Consider the following 18,217-nt stretch of genomic DNA (forward strand, 5'->3'; position numbering starts at 1 on the left):
AAGGCTTTCTGCTGAAACTGAATCTGAGAAAGAAAATGCTGTGAAAATTTGAGGTTTTTGTTTTGTTTTCTTTCTCATAGTCAGTTTTAACTATGTTAGCAGGGCATTTAAACCATTAGACTAATTGTTTCTCCCATGTATATTGTTCATCCGTATATATCATTTTAAACAAAAATTCTATATCCAATAATGTGTTATGTTTTCTTCCTTGCAATTGGTTTCAATAGAAAACCTCTATGTACTCTGAAGGAATAAAAACTTACAACACCAAAAAGGAGATGTAAAACACAAACAAAAGTGAAACATTCAGCAGGAATGTAGCCACTGTACATGATTTATGGCACGAGTGGTCACAAGAATGTGCGGTTGCAAGATGACCTGGCACTACCGGTAGGGAAGACCGTCACGTTCAATGAGTGGTTCTGGGGCATTGTACTGCATCTGCAGGAGCAATTTGAGAAGCCAGCCGTTGGTATCACGGTGACATAATGAAATGTTTTAAATTGGTTACTTCAAGAACAGCTGCAAGGTAAATGTCCTGTAGCGTGCATTCCACTGACCCCAAACCATCGTCATTTGTGGCTTCAATGCTGTCAAATGGGAGCTGATTGGATGGCAGAATGGAGGTCTGTTTTGTAATCTGATGTAAGTGGCTCTGTCTTAGTGCCAGTCATGATCATGTTTTGATTGGGAGGAGGCCAGTTGAGAGCCTGAAATCAACCCATCTGCATGCTAGATACACTGGACCTACTAAATAACTGGAGTTATTGTCTGAGGTGCAGTTTTGTATGACAGCAGGAACACTCATTGGTATACCACGCACCCTGACTGCAAACTTGTATGTCAGTCTGGTGATTCGATCTGTTGGGCTGCCATTCTTGAACGGCATTCCAAGGGATGTTTCACAACAGGATTACACTCACCCACATCTGCTGTTGTAACCCAACATGCTCCACAGTGTGCCAACATGTTGCCTTGACCACCAGATCTGTCTTCAATTGAGCACATATGTCACATCATTGGACAACAACTTGTGCCATCCACAAACAGTATTAACTGTTCCTGTATTGACTGACCACGTGCAACTTGCATTGGACCTCATTTTACAAACGGACATCTGGCTCCTATACAACATAATGCATGCATGTCTGCATTCTTTCTTTCAACATTCTGGCAGTTAAAATGGTTATTAATGTACCAGTATTTCATATTTGCAATGGCTTATCTTGTTCTTACATTAACCAGTGATCTTGCAATGTTAATCACTTAAATATGCTACCTGGACAAATGTATTCCCAAAATTTCATTACTCTACATTAATTATTTTTGGTGTTGTGATTTTTTTTCCGTAAGTGTATTAGGAAAGTTGCATTTATGGCTTATCGGCTTATGAATAGAATACTGCTACGCAATCTGAAACTTCGTAGTACTATCTGTCTGTAGATTAAAACTATGTAAAATAATATCATTGAAGCTATTATCCTCACAGATCCAGCAGCTGGAGGAGTCTCTTTTGTACTCTTCATACCAGTTATCCTAACCAATTTACCAATTCAATTCAATTGAAGTGAATGAAGGCTTTGTTTGCAGTAACAATAAACAAGGCTCAGTGTCAGACATTCAGATATGTTGGAATTCATTTATGATCAGTTGCTTTTCATGTGGTCAGCTGTATGTTGTCCTTTCACAACCTGGTAGTTCAGAAAACACATTATTTAGCATTCTCACGAGCAGACATAGAGATAGAGGCACAGGTGCTGGCACAGTTATTGCAGGAGAATAATACGAAACACTGTCACAAAGGGCATCGTGTGAAGCATGGGCTGGGCAGAGCCACTGACTGAGGTGTTTACCTGACGGTGGCACTAGGCCTGGCCAGGCTGTTCTGATGCTGATTTCAGCACCTTTAGAGAACGCCTTTGCCTCGTGCTGTGCTCTGTTTCGTGTGCTCATTATCAGTTGCTTGTACTGTTTATGTATTGCATTTTCCTCCGTGCTTAATATCTACATGGTGTTCGGACTCTCCACTGCTCCATACATTGACTTGTACGCTGAGTTTTGTTCCCTCTTCCGGGTTTCAGCTCCCGGCTTGTAATGGAGTTACCATTGGCTTTTGTAGTTTACATTTGTGCTGACAGTGATGATTCATGGCATTGCCACACCTTGTACGGATACTAAAGTGGTGACATCAGACATTCTTAGTGTTAAATTGTGGCCACCATTGATCTGCCATTTTTGCAATGCTGGGAGGAGCAGTTGTGGCTCTGAGAGAAGTAAAAGTTGGAGCAGATGCAGAAACTGCTCAAACAAAATGCAGAATTACTCTGTACTAATACCACGACATAGTAGACCAGGCAATGGCAGAGATGCTTCCCCCCACTGCCACTAATGCCTTTTACCAACATCTATGAATCAACAGAAAGGAGGGAGAGTTACTTGCACTGGTTGTTACTGCACAGCCAGGTAAGTCGCCCATTGTTGCAGTCAACAAGGCCATCTTGTTGTCCAGCAGTGTGGGATTATATGAAAATGTCCAGAATTTGTAGCCCTCTGCTGACCTTGAGAAACTTAATTTTGAGAATTTTTGTCAGTTGCTCACACAGTATTTTGGTTGTCAAACCCACGTGGCGGCAGCACTATTACAGTTTAGCCGCCACCACCACCACAAGTGCGTATCAATCGCAGACCTGCTAGGTCTCTCGCACAGGTGTTGGTTTGTGTGTCTCCATTTTGTTACCTCAAATGCACACTGTCATTAAGGGTACGACTGTCTGGTTAACATGCAACCTGGAGGTCCAAACTAGGGCACTGACCTTGTGTAGTCCTTCTTTAGCGGAAATCACTAGGATTACTGAATCACATGAACTTACAGCAGTGGCAAGGGATGATGCCATGGATGATTTGAGAGCAGTGACATCACTGCTCTGCCTGCCTCAGGTATATGTCAATCAAAGTGTAGTAATTCTTGATCACAAGTTTTTTTGGATTCTCTGTGTTGGTCCCCTTTCATCACTGTGTCTGTTTGATGGGTAAGCAGGTGGTCCTGTCTTGATTGTCATTTGGCACATGTCTGACAGGATTGATCACATGTAGGTGCCACGTGTGAGGTATGCAGCGAAGTAGGCCATCTAGCAACAGTTTGCGACAGTGCAGGTAGATGTAGGAGTGACGATCAGCTTAATTAACTTAGATACTGGCTCCTGGGCTATACTGCATGCTCTCTTTTTCTGCTTGTGACAGTGATGGAATGGCAGCTTACAATGTTGGTGGTTAATTCACTGTTGATGGAGAGGATTTCTGAGTTAGATGCATGTTTTTTTAATTGATAGGTGCATTTAGTGCCTGTCAGTCCTTTTCCAAAATTTGGACTCTTTACTCTGGTTGTATGACCACTTGTTCGAGAATACCTTGGGACAGGTTCAAAAATTCGAGTCATGTGTCGCCATTAAGCTGTCTGTGATACCTACAATTTCCCCCCCTACCCCATTCCCTTTATCATACATGACAAGGTCAAGCCCAGGTTGCAGTGGTGGCAGGACCTCGGTGGTGTTTCTTCTACTTCGTTAAGTCAGTGGCCCACCTCTTTGGTGATGAGTCAGAAGGCACTGTACATCTCCGTGGCGATTTTAAAACACATGGTCAATGTCTATTGTGTCACAGACCTGTATTTAATTCTGCGGCTGGAGGAGTTGTTAGTGAAGTTGTCAACTTGGGCAACGCATAAGTGCAGTTGGCACTTTGACAATTACATTGCTTGCCTTTTGGACCCATTTCTGCACCTCGAATTTATCAATGATATTTTGGCCGTTTGATTCGGGACTTTTCTTGTTGCATAAACTACCTTGATGACATCTGTGTCATGGGCTCCACACGACAGGAGGATATGCCCGTAGATATGACATATAGACATGATGAACTAACATCTGGGTATGATTGTTGTACCATCTAATAGGAGTGTGTGGTGACAGGTAGTCACACAGTTGTTATCGTGTGGTCAGCTGGTACGCTTACTAAGTGTCAACTGAGTTCACGTGCTGGCTGCTGGGAGCACTGGCATATGGTTACTCCTTACTGCAGTGCATGCCCATTGCGCGTGGCTTCATGTGATATATTTTAGACCCTTCCGCTGTAGACTGCTTTCTGAGATTCTTGTTCTTAGTGTCTGTCAACACATTGTTACCTCAATTTTTCTGTTAACTGTATGTTCATGTTTCCTTGTGATTACTGTAACATGGAAGCACTCTATTACAGAAATAAAGTGAACTGAATGTAGGAGTGACCTGACCACAATTCTTCCACAATAAGAACTTGAAATTAAGTCACATGCCTCAAGGACAACAATACTTATGATAGTGGTGACCCTGACGTGATCAAGAATATGATTTACAAAACTCAAGAACATTGCATTCAATTACAGAAGTAGGTCAAAGGCAGTCACCTGCAATCTCAAGACTGGTCTCACAACCCTATGTTATGGTTCATGCAGGTTGAGACATGTTTCCTTTGTGCTAAAGTGATGTCCGATTCCATCAAGTTTACTTTAGTTGTTAGTCAGTTGGCTATCATATGCTGCCAAAGTGCAAGGTTTTAAAAGATCACCACCCAACTCAGAAGTATACCTGAAACTCAAGATGGAATTAATACAGCAGGTACTGGCATCGCAAGAAGAGCAGTGCGACAACTACTAACACATGAGGAGATTAGGGACAAGAAACCACCACAACATCCGTGTCAAATAAAGTAAACACAGGCACAGTTCCAGATACTCTACTTAATACCTTGTAGAGCAGTAGACTGCCAGCTCAGGGACAGCTGTTGTTGCGTCTCACATGGATATGCCTCCAGATGCTGTGGCAGATCTGGTTGACCGTATTCATGACACAACTGTGCCTACTTCATGTATGACCTGACAACAATGCGTAACAGCACTTCAATGGGAACCACACTTTACTACGACAGTCTATTAAAGAAAGCTGAGGCACTGAACAAACCGCTGAATGATAGCTTCTTGAGCAAGGACAGTGCCCTTAGTACACAGATGAGTGCGCTGCTTACAGGCCGGAATGTTAGAGGACAATCCTGATGGAGATGGTGAGTTGCTATTCATCAAATTCACCCTTCTCTGGTGACTCTGTCAGTGAGCCTATGTTGGTATCGCCAGCACACAAATGGAATCTACTGTGCATGTATGTCAGCTGTAAGTGTTAGATGGAGGTAGATGCAACAGCTTGTCCTGTATGTCTATTCTCAACGAATCATGAGACTTGGTGAAAGTTTTTGGTAGATACGGGATCTGATCTCATCATTCTGCAGTGGGACAAGCTAAACAATTGCCATCTGGCCACCACATTTCAACTGTCAACCGCTAACAGCTCTGCTATTGTGACAGATGGAATGTAGCACTTGGAACTGGATATGGGACTGAGGCTTACTTTGGTATGGAACCTAGTAACTGCAGATGTGATGGAGCCTATTGTTGAGGCAGACCTCTTGGCACATTACTGAATGACACCTGACGTCGCCAGTGCTAGGCTACTCAACATCATTACTGGGCTGTCCATCACTGGGTGGCCAGCATCCCGCTGCCACTTATAATACCCAGGTGACCCAGGCTACAGGAAACAGGTACGCCAAGCTGCTCAAACAGTTCCCTGCACTCACAAGGCCTCCATAGCAGGTACATCATACCATGTGTTACACCAATGCGATTGCAGACCCTCTGATTTCATGCAAGCCCAGACGATCAGCTCCCCACCAGTATGCAATCGCTATGTCAGAGTTTCACACTATGCTGCTTGAGGGCATCATCCACTCGTCTAAAAGACCTTATCATCACCTTTGCATTTACTCCCAAAAATGAACAGTGCATGCTGGACCGAAAATGATCCTAAACCATTGTCCAGTTCTTCCGATACTAGACAGTAAACGTGTATTGTCTGGGAAATGAATTTAACATGTTAGATTGTGCCAAAGCATACAGACAAAAACTGGTTGCTGAAAAGACATTCCAACGATGGTCAGTTTAATGCCTTGTGGTATATTCAAAAGCTTATTCATGACTTCTGACCTGACAGATGCTGCAAAAATATGGCAGTTATTCATTTAGTCAGTGTTAGAAGGATTACCATGTTGTTTTGCCTACCTTGATGACATACTCATCTTCTCAGCAGTGCCAGAGGAACACTGAAGTTTTTGAGCTCCTTGACATGTATGGCATTATTTTGTAGGTCTCTAAGTGCGTGTCTGGACAACTGGAGTTTTTGGACGATCTTATTTCATCAGTGGGATCATGCCGCCCTCTGCCAGAGAATGTTGAACCCATTTCGAATATTCCTCTCCCAAAGAATTATGGAAGCTCCTTGGGGTATTCAATTTCTACTGTTGCCATCTGCCACAGGTGGCAGAACTTCAAGAACCACTTGCAGCATGTCTGGCCAGTCTGAGAACAATGCAGTTCAGTGTTTGCAAACAATGATAGACGCATTTCAGCCTAACAAGTACTGCATAACTGAGGCCACACTTCTTGCTCATCCTGCTTTAGATGCACCCCTCGCACTAGTGGTTTACACTAGCCATTGGTACAGCATTGCAAAAGTATGTTAACATGTTCTGGTAGCCTCTCATTTTTTTATATCAGAAATTGTCTCCAACTCAGCAACAATGGAGCGTATATGACAGGAAATTGTCACATTCTATGCATCTGGAGGTAAGACTATTCACAATCTACACGGACCACAAACCTCTGACCTTTGTCTTCCACCAGAATGATGACAAATGCTCTCTGAGGCAGTTTAATCAGCTAGAATTTTTTTGCCCAATTTTTCCATTGATGTTAAGCATATTTCAGGACTGAACAATGTAGTGACACACCGTTTGTCACATGTCAGAGCCATCACCAAGGCAATTGATCTCGCACACCTGGCCGACGCACAGCAGTCCAACCAAGAATTCCAAGATGGCTGACACGATACTATGGCAGGCCTACAGCTTACACTCACTGACATACCTGAGGCAAACACTAAGGTGTACTGTGACATCTCCAATGGAAAAACTTGCCCATACATTCCAGCGTAGCTGTGCAAACAATAGCCTCCATGATTTCTGTCATTCTGGAGTAATGGCAATGACAAAGATATCTAATCATGTGTGGCTTGCGATATAAATGGATCGTTGCCAATGGTCTCATGTGCATGAATTCTCAACACAACAAAGCTAGATGTCATGTCATGTTAATGTGCCAGTAGGAAAATTCTCAGACAACCAAGAGTTTTGCCCACATACATAGTGATGTCTTGGGACCACTACCATCATAAGAAGGTCAACGATATTTGCTAACTGTGCTGGCCTGGCCAGAAGCTATTCCTATAGATAATATCTCCACCAAGACGCAAGTCATTTATTTCTGACTGGGTCACTTGCTTCGGATGTCCACTGCATTTAACAACTGACAGAGGACGCAAAATTGCCTTTACACAACCGAGCAAGTTTTGCAGCACGTCACATCACTTAACAACAAGTTAACATACAGCTAGCAACGGCATGGTCAAGCAGTGGCACAGATCCCTCATCATGAGAGCTGCATGCACTATCTAGCAAGACCCTTTGCTAACTCAGTTAAATATGAAGTGTACCACTCATTAATTGTATTTCAAAACAATGTTGTGATTTGCACAAACGCTTTATAGAGCTCACAAAAAACCCTGGCAGGTAAACTATCATTCAGATATTTTACTAAACCATCAGTGTAGAGGCCCTTCTAAAGCCCAAAATGGAAATGACTCGGTGTCTTGTATTTGAAGCTATTCTCAACAATTCTTAAATAAGTTAGCTTTTCCAAAACTCTTCAGGAATAAGTTGTTAGTGAGCTCAAAGAGATCAATCCGAGAAACCTTCCAAATGAACCCTCCAACTGAGCAAATTTGCCGATTCTTTAACAACCTAGCATTGAACCATTTCAGTACTCATCCCCTCAGTTTCATATATTGTCATGTCAGATGCACTGCACGGTTGATAACACAATGCCTGCATGTCACACTGTGTTGAAAAGATTCAGAACAAAATGATGGTAGTGTTCTCTACAGGTCAGCATTCACCAAGACTGGAAAACGGTGCTGAAACTGCTCCACGACAGGGTAATGCTATAATTTACCACAAACATCTTGACAACAAAAGAAACCTAAGTGCTTGCTGAAGTCACAATGTTTCCTCTTGCATCTGGCAATGTTAAATCTGGTGTTTAGCAGCATCACAGACAATCATTTGTAGAAAATGGTCAGAATTTTATAACAATTAAGGAGTCTGTGACCCAGTTTCGAGGAGGGCAAGTATCCCCTCCTGCCCCCTTGTGCATGTGTGTGACTGTCCTACTCTCCTTTGATAATAGGAAAAGGAAGAAAATCAATATTAGTAGGAGAACATGGACTTGGGGGAAAGGAATAAAAGGAGAAGCTGCCTGGTAGAGCTCTGCACAGAGCATAACTTAATCAATGCAACACTTGGTTTAACAAACATGAAAGAAGGTTATATACATGGAAGAGACCTAGACACACCAAAACGTACAAGACAGATTGCATAATGAGAAGACAGAGATTTTGAGACCAGATTTTAAACTGCAAAACTAGGGGCAGACGTACACTCACACCATAATTTATTTGTTATGAATTGCAGATTAAAACTGAATACATTGCAGAAAGGTAAGAAATTTTGACCTTGAATAAATTGAAATAATCAGACAGTGTTGAGAACGTCCAAGGAATGAAGGCAGCAGAGTATCAGATACGCAAAAAGACAAGACCCCCAGTAGAAATGCGTGTATAACACGGTATTTCCTGGCAGATTAAAACTGTGCCAGACGGTACTCCAAATGGAACTTTTCCCTTTTATGAGCAATTGGTCTGGCAAATAAGCTATTCAGGCACAACCTTTCCTCACAGCTTTACTTCTGCCAGTACCTCTCTCCTACTTCCAACCTTCACAGAAGTTGCCCTGCATAACTTGCAGGACTAGAGCTCTTGGAAGAAAAGAAAAATGGCTTAACCACAGCCTTGGGGAATTGTTTCCAGAAATAATTTCCATCACTCTGCAGCATCCTATGCCATTCTTGAGTAAATGATATACATACTGATCTATCCAAGCACAACTGGTAAACTAACACCGTACACTATTTGAGTAGTAAGGAGATTCATGTCTATTTAGAAAATTTAAAGAGCTCTGAAAAGATAGAAATCTTGTGCCTGTCTAAGCAACACACAACTACAGGGTTAGAGAAGTTAAATATAAAAGCTTACACTCTAGCATCTTACTCATGTAGAACTAATATGGGAGAATTAGATGTTACAAGTAACATGTTACAAGTAACACAAGTTCAAGTAGCTTTTGTAGTGATCAGGACTCAGAAGTGTGTACTTGTGAATTAATACTAGAAAGTAGTTCACTTTTAATTGTAACTGTATGTAATTTCCCACTGAGAAATCTTGAACTGTTTTTGAGAAATTTCATTTTCTTACTATGCTATCTGTCAAACAGCAGAAAGCAGTTAATATGGTGATATCCGTGTACATTTTCTCGAGGATTGCAATAGGAAACATTGTCTGGAAACCTTATTTGGACCGTACAATTTAATCTCAGTAATTAACTTCCCAACATGGGTGAATAAAGACAATAGGACACTATTTTTTGATAATGTTTTCTTTGGTGAAGCCCAAAGCAAGAAAATAACTATACCCAGTAACAAAACGTCGTGTGAGAGTCAGACTCTCTCCAAAAGTGTGATTTTCGATTTTTTAAACGTATAGCCTCACAGTAATCAGCTCCTCATTCTGTCAGAACAGCATATCTCTATCCCTTCTCCATGTGAGAATAAGGTGCTGCATATCTCCAAGTTGTGAGATTATATTAGAGATAGAAAGACATATTGGCATTTACATTCTTCACACTGCTTACTTCATGAAGTAAATTTGGAAATACATTTTAGCCCAGCAGAGACCGTAATCTGGTTGTTTAGCATAATGTACTTTTGCTGCATTTGTGTGCTACTTTCCTGTGTGTTGAAAGAGAAGTAAATGTTATCTAGCATCTAACAACAAAGTTTGCTAATTGGAAATGCCACATCACGTGTCACTGCTGAATCATTTGTCTGTCCATCAATTCTCTTAACATTTTATGTAAGAGGTTTCAAGCTATTGCATTTCCCTTGCAAGAAACCGTAAGTGGAGAAACAGCATACTAAGCAATGAATGTCCTTTGTAAGCATTGTTAATGCAATCACATTGCTTTGATTGTCATGTCACATTTTGTGCACTATCTGTCAGATAAAAAAATTACTTTACAAGGAAGGAGAATGGTTGAGCTAGTGATTCAAAATTACCGCAATGATAAAGGTAAGATGAATTGCTATTGATTTTATCTATGAGATAGGCATCCATGGAGGAATAGACCATTAGCCTGATTAGCTTGGTTCCTATTCACTGTTTATATATATTTTAGAAATTTCAGAAGCAGAAGAAAAGACTGGTGAAAGCTTGTGTGTAATACAAAACAGTTTTGATATGGAATGACTCCCAGAGTTAAGTGAAGAAGAGTGTAATGAATTCAAAGTGCTTTGTTTGAGTTCATCAGATAATTACATACATGAAAGCAACATAGAACCACCACCATTACCATCTCTGAGGCAAGAGAAAAGGACAGTTGCAGTTCAACTGAAAGTACACCAACTTTTGAAAATCTAAGTAAGGCCACTGTGGGCCTTGTTTAACATTTCAAATACTAATTTCTCAGTCAAGAATGATTTGAATGTGTAGTTAAAGGCATGAAATAAAAACAAACAGAACACGTATACTGGACTTTGTTTAACATGGTTGTGTATACATGTTTCATTAGTGGTCCTGGATTAGATTTTGTTCTCCTAATAGAGAATAATTAAACAAATGCATTTTGGTAGACAATGGGGCATATTATTTTGTCTTTGGATGAATTGGTAGATTTTTTTTGTAGTTATACAATGGGACTCTGTGAGACCGATAGTTGATTAATGTGGTATATAATGCCACAAAGATGCTAACGTCAATAATATAATTTTCTTCTTTCCAGACGATGATTCTTCAATTTGTCTGGGCAAAGGTTTTGTGATGTTACTGAATGTGCAACAGGAAAAAGTAAATCCAGTGACCATTGATTCTAATGATAAAGAACCTAGGCAATCTGACAGAGGAAATGAAGTTGGAAAGAAAAATAAAATGAAAAAAAAGTAAAAATACAGACAAATGCAGAAGAAACATAAGAAAAATGAATAGGCAGTCAGGAAAGGAGTACAAATCAGCTGTTAATAAAGAAATGCCATTCAGAACATTTAAGTACAAGAAAGTGTGGCGAGAATATCAGCAAGACTGATGCGAGAGGGATGTTCCAAGGATGCTGGACAATGAAAGAGAGAGAAAAGCAGTGACAATATTTAGCTCTACTTATTAATGAGGTACCGAAAGCAAGGTCACATTCTGCAGTTGCGCAGTCTCGAAAAATAGGTGAAAGAAGTAAAGTCCTCCTGAAAAAGGGTTGTGAAGGTCAAGTATGTCGAGGGTTTTTCCTTTCCACTTTTACAGAAACATTTGTTGATACATATGGAAGAAGAGACAGAAAGAACACGATTCTGACTGCTGACAAGAGGGATCATCATCATCATCCAGGTATATGGAGACCTGACACGGCAAGCGAAGAATAAGGAACCACATAAAATCGTTTCACGACATCTGAACATACAAATAATGCACAAGCTACATAAGCAATGCTGCGAAGAGGAGCACATTATTGCTGAAAAATATTGGCTCTACAGAGAAATATTCAATACAGAGTTATGCATGACTACTGCTAGTGCTACAAAATTTCTCCGAAGAAAATCAAAAGGTAGAGAAAGACCAGTGCTCAGAACACCTACAGAGAAAAATGGCAGCTAGAAAACTAAAACATGAAATGAAGGAGTGGACTCAAGCAGGAGACTGTCATTTATTAGAATTTGACCTAGAAGCTGTAAGGTACTGTCCTTGTGTAGCAGTTAAATCCCTTTTTTTAATATATATTATTATTATTATTATTATTATTATTATTTACAAAAGAAGACTGGCTGTATATTATCTCACATTATACAGTACTGCTACCAGGAAAGTTAGAAATTACATGTGGCTTGAAGGTGTGGCTAAACACAGATCAACTGAAGTAGCATCATGTATATTTCAAACATTCCAGAAGATTGCAGATAGCTGTCCAGTTGTTTTGTTCTCCAACACCTATGGAGAACCAAATTGAAACGTCAACATGAGCACCATGTTTCTTCATGCTGTACAAATACTGGACCACTCTTTAATGGAGTGTGATTCAGTCCATGCCTGTGCAGAGGCGATTGCAAGAATATCTAAGTTATACTGTTGTTCAGACTGCTGCAAAACATAGACTGTTTGAAGTTTTTGAAGTGGACCGGAAGGGCATCCTAGATTTACACAGAAGAAAAGTTGAAAAGCAAATTGACAGTGAAGGAAAGAAAGTACAATGGCTTACTGTCGGAACCATGGCTGGGTCACTAGTGACCCATTTCTTAATTCTTTCGTTTGTAACTCTTTTTGCATTATTGCCTACAGTGCTGAATTTCTGCAACTTCCTATGAAATAAGACAATCAGCAATTATACTTAATTTGACAATTTAAAGGGAAACCTTAACAGAGAAATACGAAGATTCACCTAGAACTGCGGATGTGCCAGTTCTGACATTGCTGCTGCAGCTGCTATAACATTTGTGTTTTTCATGTAGCTTCATGCTTATTGTTCGATTATGTTTGGTCAACAACTGCAAAACTCCCTTTTATCTCACTGCCTGGTGACACTGCAGTTTCCCATCAGGGGAGGAGAGGGAGAGCAGGTTGAAACACATCTGACCATGTATACAAGTATTGCACAGCCAGTGCTTTGTTTAGTGAAATATGGTTTTAGTAGGGCTTTCTAAAGGTGTAAATAGTGTATGCAACATCAAATTTATTATGGCCAAATGTCTACAAACAGAAGATGACATTACAAATGTGCTAAATGACATTTTGGATCGTGAATCTGAGGGCGAGCTGCTGGAGTCTTCATTTGAGGAAGAGTTACCACCACCTGTAGCTCCAGGTTTTTCATCATAAGATGATGTTATTCTTCAGGATGTCCAACTGAATATTGGTGAGGAAGGTATGCTCATCTACGAGTTTGTTTTAATAATAATTATTGTTTATGTATGTGCTGCATAGGTGCAGATTTCAATTGCAACACTTATGTTTATACTTTGTTGCTGCCTTGAGTCTTTTTCAAGTTGAGTGTTTTTTTGTTCTAATATTCCACAATCTATTGAATACCAATACATGTTGTAGTACTAATTACTACTATTTCAGGAATGGCTGCCAAAGACCATGCAGGACCATCTCTGTATGCAAAACGAAATGTGAATGTAACCTGCTACAGTGCTGGGCATCTTCTGATAATGGACAAAATTTTGAAACTTCTGTAAAATGCACTGAGACCAAAGCACGCAGAGTATTGGGATCAGATGATTGAACTATGAAAACTTAAGAACTGGAAGCTTTTACACTTATATTGTATATGTGCATGGTGCTATAGGAGTGAAGGGCTTAGAACTAGACACACACTGGTGAGCAAAGTGGCAAATAATTTTGTGAAGTGAACAATTGATCATAACAGATTCAGAGAGATATGTATTATCTCAGATTTGACATTAGATCCACAAGACCAGAGCAACAGAAATCTGGTACGAGTTCATTGTGAATCCACAATGTATCTACATACTGGGTCCATATATAACAATCAACAAACAGCTTTCTTCTTCCAAGTACTGCTGCAGATTCACACAGTTCATAGCCTCAAAACCAGAAAAATGCGGAAAAAAGTATTGGACAGAAGCAGATAAAGAATCCAAATACATTGTGAATGTTTTCTGTTCTCTAGGAAAATATGACACTATGCCCATCTTGGTGATTTTGTTGTGAAAAAATTGATGCAATCTTGCCTCAATGAAGGAAGAAATTTCATATGTGACAATTTTTTCACCTCCTTGTCTCTCTCTGAAACCTTGAAAGCAAATGCAACAAGTCTAGTGGGTACCATAAATTGACCTCACGGGAAGTTCCAATCTGTATTAATAGGGCAAGACAAATGTCATACAGCACAGTGTTGTTGAATATCATCACAACAACAGTTTACCAGGGAAAGGGCAACAAGAATGTCCTGATTCTCAGCACTTTGCATCCTTATCTTACAACTGAAGATGGTTTGAAAAGAAATCAAATACAGTTATATTTTATAAGGCTCTGAATATGGAGTGGACGTGGTCAACCAAATGGCTCGCAAATACTCTGTCAAAGCACCATCGAGACATTGGCCTGTTCGCACACTTTACAGCTTGCTGGGTTTGGCTGGGATAAATGCCTGGGTATTGTACAATACTCTAAATCAGAAAAAGTTGAAACACAGAGACCTCGTACTGCAGCTGGGGGACGAGCTTGCTGAGAAGTATCTCTATTACAACTGAAGACATTCCTGAGAGACAAGAAAAGTGTATACCTTACCTTGTAAAGACTAACTGTGAAGGAAACAAATAATTTGTAAAGTGTCATATGTTCAAGAAAACTGTCTGCAACAAATGTTCATCAAAAGACTGTTATTTGTGCTCATTATGTGATGGTAGTCAATAAGAGCACCTAGCACACGTGTAAGTTTTTTAAAATAGTAAATGATAATTTGTGAAAAGCTTCTTTATTCTTGTTGATTTCATAATCAGTTTTCCAACACTTCAAAGAACAGATTCATTAGTAGAACAATAACACACTGACAAAAGATAATAAAAGGAAAAGATTTGCAGGTCCTTAGTGAACCAGCCATGATTGTAGATATGACCAAATAACAATGGTTCTAGTGTTAAAGTGATGCAACTTCAGTATCGCAAAAATGATGTCAATCACATCTTTTTCAAACCCATTCCAAAGTTTGCCAGTTACCAGAAAATCTTAAAATTCCAATACAATTTTCCAGTTGGCACTGAAATACCATGGAGCATTAAAACTTACCCTGGAGAACTAAAACTTCAGGAAGAGATGGTAAAAGAACTCCCAGCTCTGTGCCACACCAGCATTATCAATGAATAGTATCACACATTTTACAATTGTGATGAAGTTAGCTAGAAAGTGAACATTCAGTAGTGACATTGGTACAAAAATCCACTAACATGTTTTTATTTAAACTGTAAATTAACTTCTTATATTATGTTTTGGCAAACCAAGTGCTTATCTCCAATCATAACGACAGATCTCCTTAGCAGTATATGAAATGGATAAGTACTATGTTTAAAGGTGTATTACCATCTGAACTTTTTAAGTGTATTCTTGCATAGAATAGAAATTTTTCAATATACTTTGTAGTACATAACGCAGGTTACATCCTAAAATACCTACATTCATCTAAAATGGAGTTATGTTCCTCTGATCCACATACAATGAAATGCTCTGATCACGATGCATGGTTAGTTAGGATGAATGATATGGAGCCTTAAAGTGTAGAAACTCCTCAGTGGAAACCAGAATAATTAATGAATTCAGAACAAATGTTTTTAAGAATAGTTTACAAGAGATGATCTCGGCTAAAATTTATAATGAACCCAAATGTTGACCTAAAATTTAATCAATTCCATGATAAATCCAAATCATTATTTGAAAACAGCTTTTCGCATAAGCTAATCAGGAAGGACACCATGGATAGCAAGAGGGATCTTGTGAAAGGAAGAGGGAATTGTTTTGTTGGCAAGAGCAAGTAAAGATCCTGCAACAGTTGTACACTACAAAAACTGCTCAAACTTACTTAGACAAGTTATTAAAAAATCAAGGAACATATATAACATGTCAGAAATCAGTAATTTTGACAACAGACTTAAGGCTATATGGAATGTAGTGAAATGAGAGACATGACAACCAGCCAAAGAACAGGACATCACCAATATGGACTTAAATGGAAACACTGTAAATGATGAGTCACAGGTAGCAAATGCATTTATTAATTATTTCTTAAATATAGGGACAAACAGTTAAAGAGAAAAAGCACGGCAGTATGTTGAAGAAACAACTTCATAGAATTCAATCATACAATTGAATAACCATTTTCTCCCTTATAATAAGCCATCTATTATCATCTGGATCACTGATTCAAGACATTTTTCCATACAGAGTGAAGAAAGCTATTGTTAAATATCTCTATAAGGAATGTGACAGGAGAGGCATCAATAATTACCGACCTACTTCACCAATGACGTCATTTTCAAAAAAAATTTCAGAAGGTGGTGTATTCTAGAGTAATATCCCAGCAGAGCAACAGTAAGATCTCTAGTAAATCATAATTTGAATTTCAGAAGAGCTACTTTACTGAGAATGCCATTTACATTTTCACTCACCAAATTGTGCAAGTATAAAACAACAAAATAGCATCTGCTGGTATTTTCTATGATTTATCTAAGGCATTTTGACTGTGGTCCAAAATACCCACTAGATAAACTAAGTTTTTATGGAACTGGTGATATAGCCAAGAAGCAGTGGATAAAGCCACATCCACCCAAGTGAATGCAGAGAGTTATATTAAGTAATTCAACCAGTGTAATCTTGGGAGATTCCTCTGACTGAGGAGGAATCACATATTCAGTTCCACAGGGTTTAACCTTAAATCCGCAATTGTTTGTCCCACATGCAAATGATCTTCCATCTAATAAACAGCAAGCAGAGTTAGTATGTTTTGCAGATTATGCTACTGTTATAATTAATCCTAACATACATATAGCAACAGAAGAAATGCTAAACAAAGTTGTTAACATGATCACTGACTGGTTTTCTGCGAATAGTATCACTCTCCATTTTGAAACGATACAACATATTCAGCTCTGAACATCTAGAAGTACTATACCAATGATAAGTGTAACACACAGTGAGGAAATAATAAACAAGCTGAGAACTTCAAAAATTTTAGATCTCCATATTGATGAGTAAAACGAGTAGTGAGATGAGATTGAATTAAACATGAAAAAACACTTTTTGGAACGCCTGAAACAACTTAATTCAGTCACATTTGCATTTAGAATCATTGCCAAATCTTGGGGAGAGACCAATTAGTATGTTGACAAATTTAGCATATTTTCATTCAGTAACATCTTACTGAACCATGTTCTGGGGTAATTCTTCTTTCAGAAAGAAAGTCTTCATTGCTCAAAACTTGCTTGCTGTAAGAATAATGTGTGGCGCTCATCCACTGTTGCTCCACAATAAGGTTGTCTTTAGCACTAAAAGGGGTGCGCACTGCTGCAACTAAAATTTTCAATCACTTATCCAGTGATATAAAACGTCCTCCTATTCTGTAGAATGATTTCTGTTTTGCATAGAATAATTTCTGTTATTGTAACATGCAAAAGGTGTTGGATAATTTAATTTTAAGAAAAGGTGTTCAATGTGTAGCTATATTTACAAATTAATTTGCCATATGAATGTAAAATGGCTTGTTCCACATCATTATAATGTATTGTGCAAGTGATCCATGGAACACATGAAACTAATTAACTATCAGGATGTTACTATGCCACTGAGTGCTATTGAGTGGCTAGAACTAAGCCCTTCTGTTATATTAGAATGGTCCCAAAGTCTCCGTGGAGGAAATTTGACGTATTTGGATAGTTATTTCAGAATTTCTCTAACTGTCCAAATTTACAAAGGAAGACATTGAGGGCACTGGTACAACAATGGTAAAGAGAATGGGGAATGTGGAAAGAGTGGACAGTGTTTCGCAAATCGATCTTTTCACCGAGAAAGAATTCATTGCCCACTTGAGTGCAGCATACGAAAGTGAAGATTTATATTTGAGAATGATTCACATCTGCCAACCACTACACCAATCTTTGATCCTCTACAGGTTTTTCTGCATACTGCTACAGTCTTCTGGAATTTCAAACTCCCTATAGAGAACAGCATCATCTGTGAACATCTCAAAGCATCTGATATCCAGTTATGCACAATTCACACTTTTATTTTTACATTGTTTTGTCATTTTCATGGCCAAGAACTGAAAATACACTGACAGAAAAAAATTACAACACCAAGGACTTATGTGACATAAACTAAAGTTGGTGGGTGTTGTTCTACATCTAAAAGATGATGTT

This window comes from Schistocerca gregaria, chromosome 4 (assembly GCF_023897955.1).
Source record: "Schistocerca gregaria isolate iqSchGreg1 chromosome 4, iqSchGreg1.2, whole genome shotgun sequence".
NCBI lineage: Eukaryota > Metazoa > Arthropoda > Insecta > Orthoptera > Acrididae > Schistocerca > Schistocerca gregaria.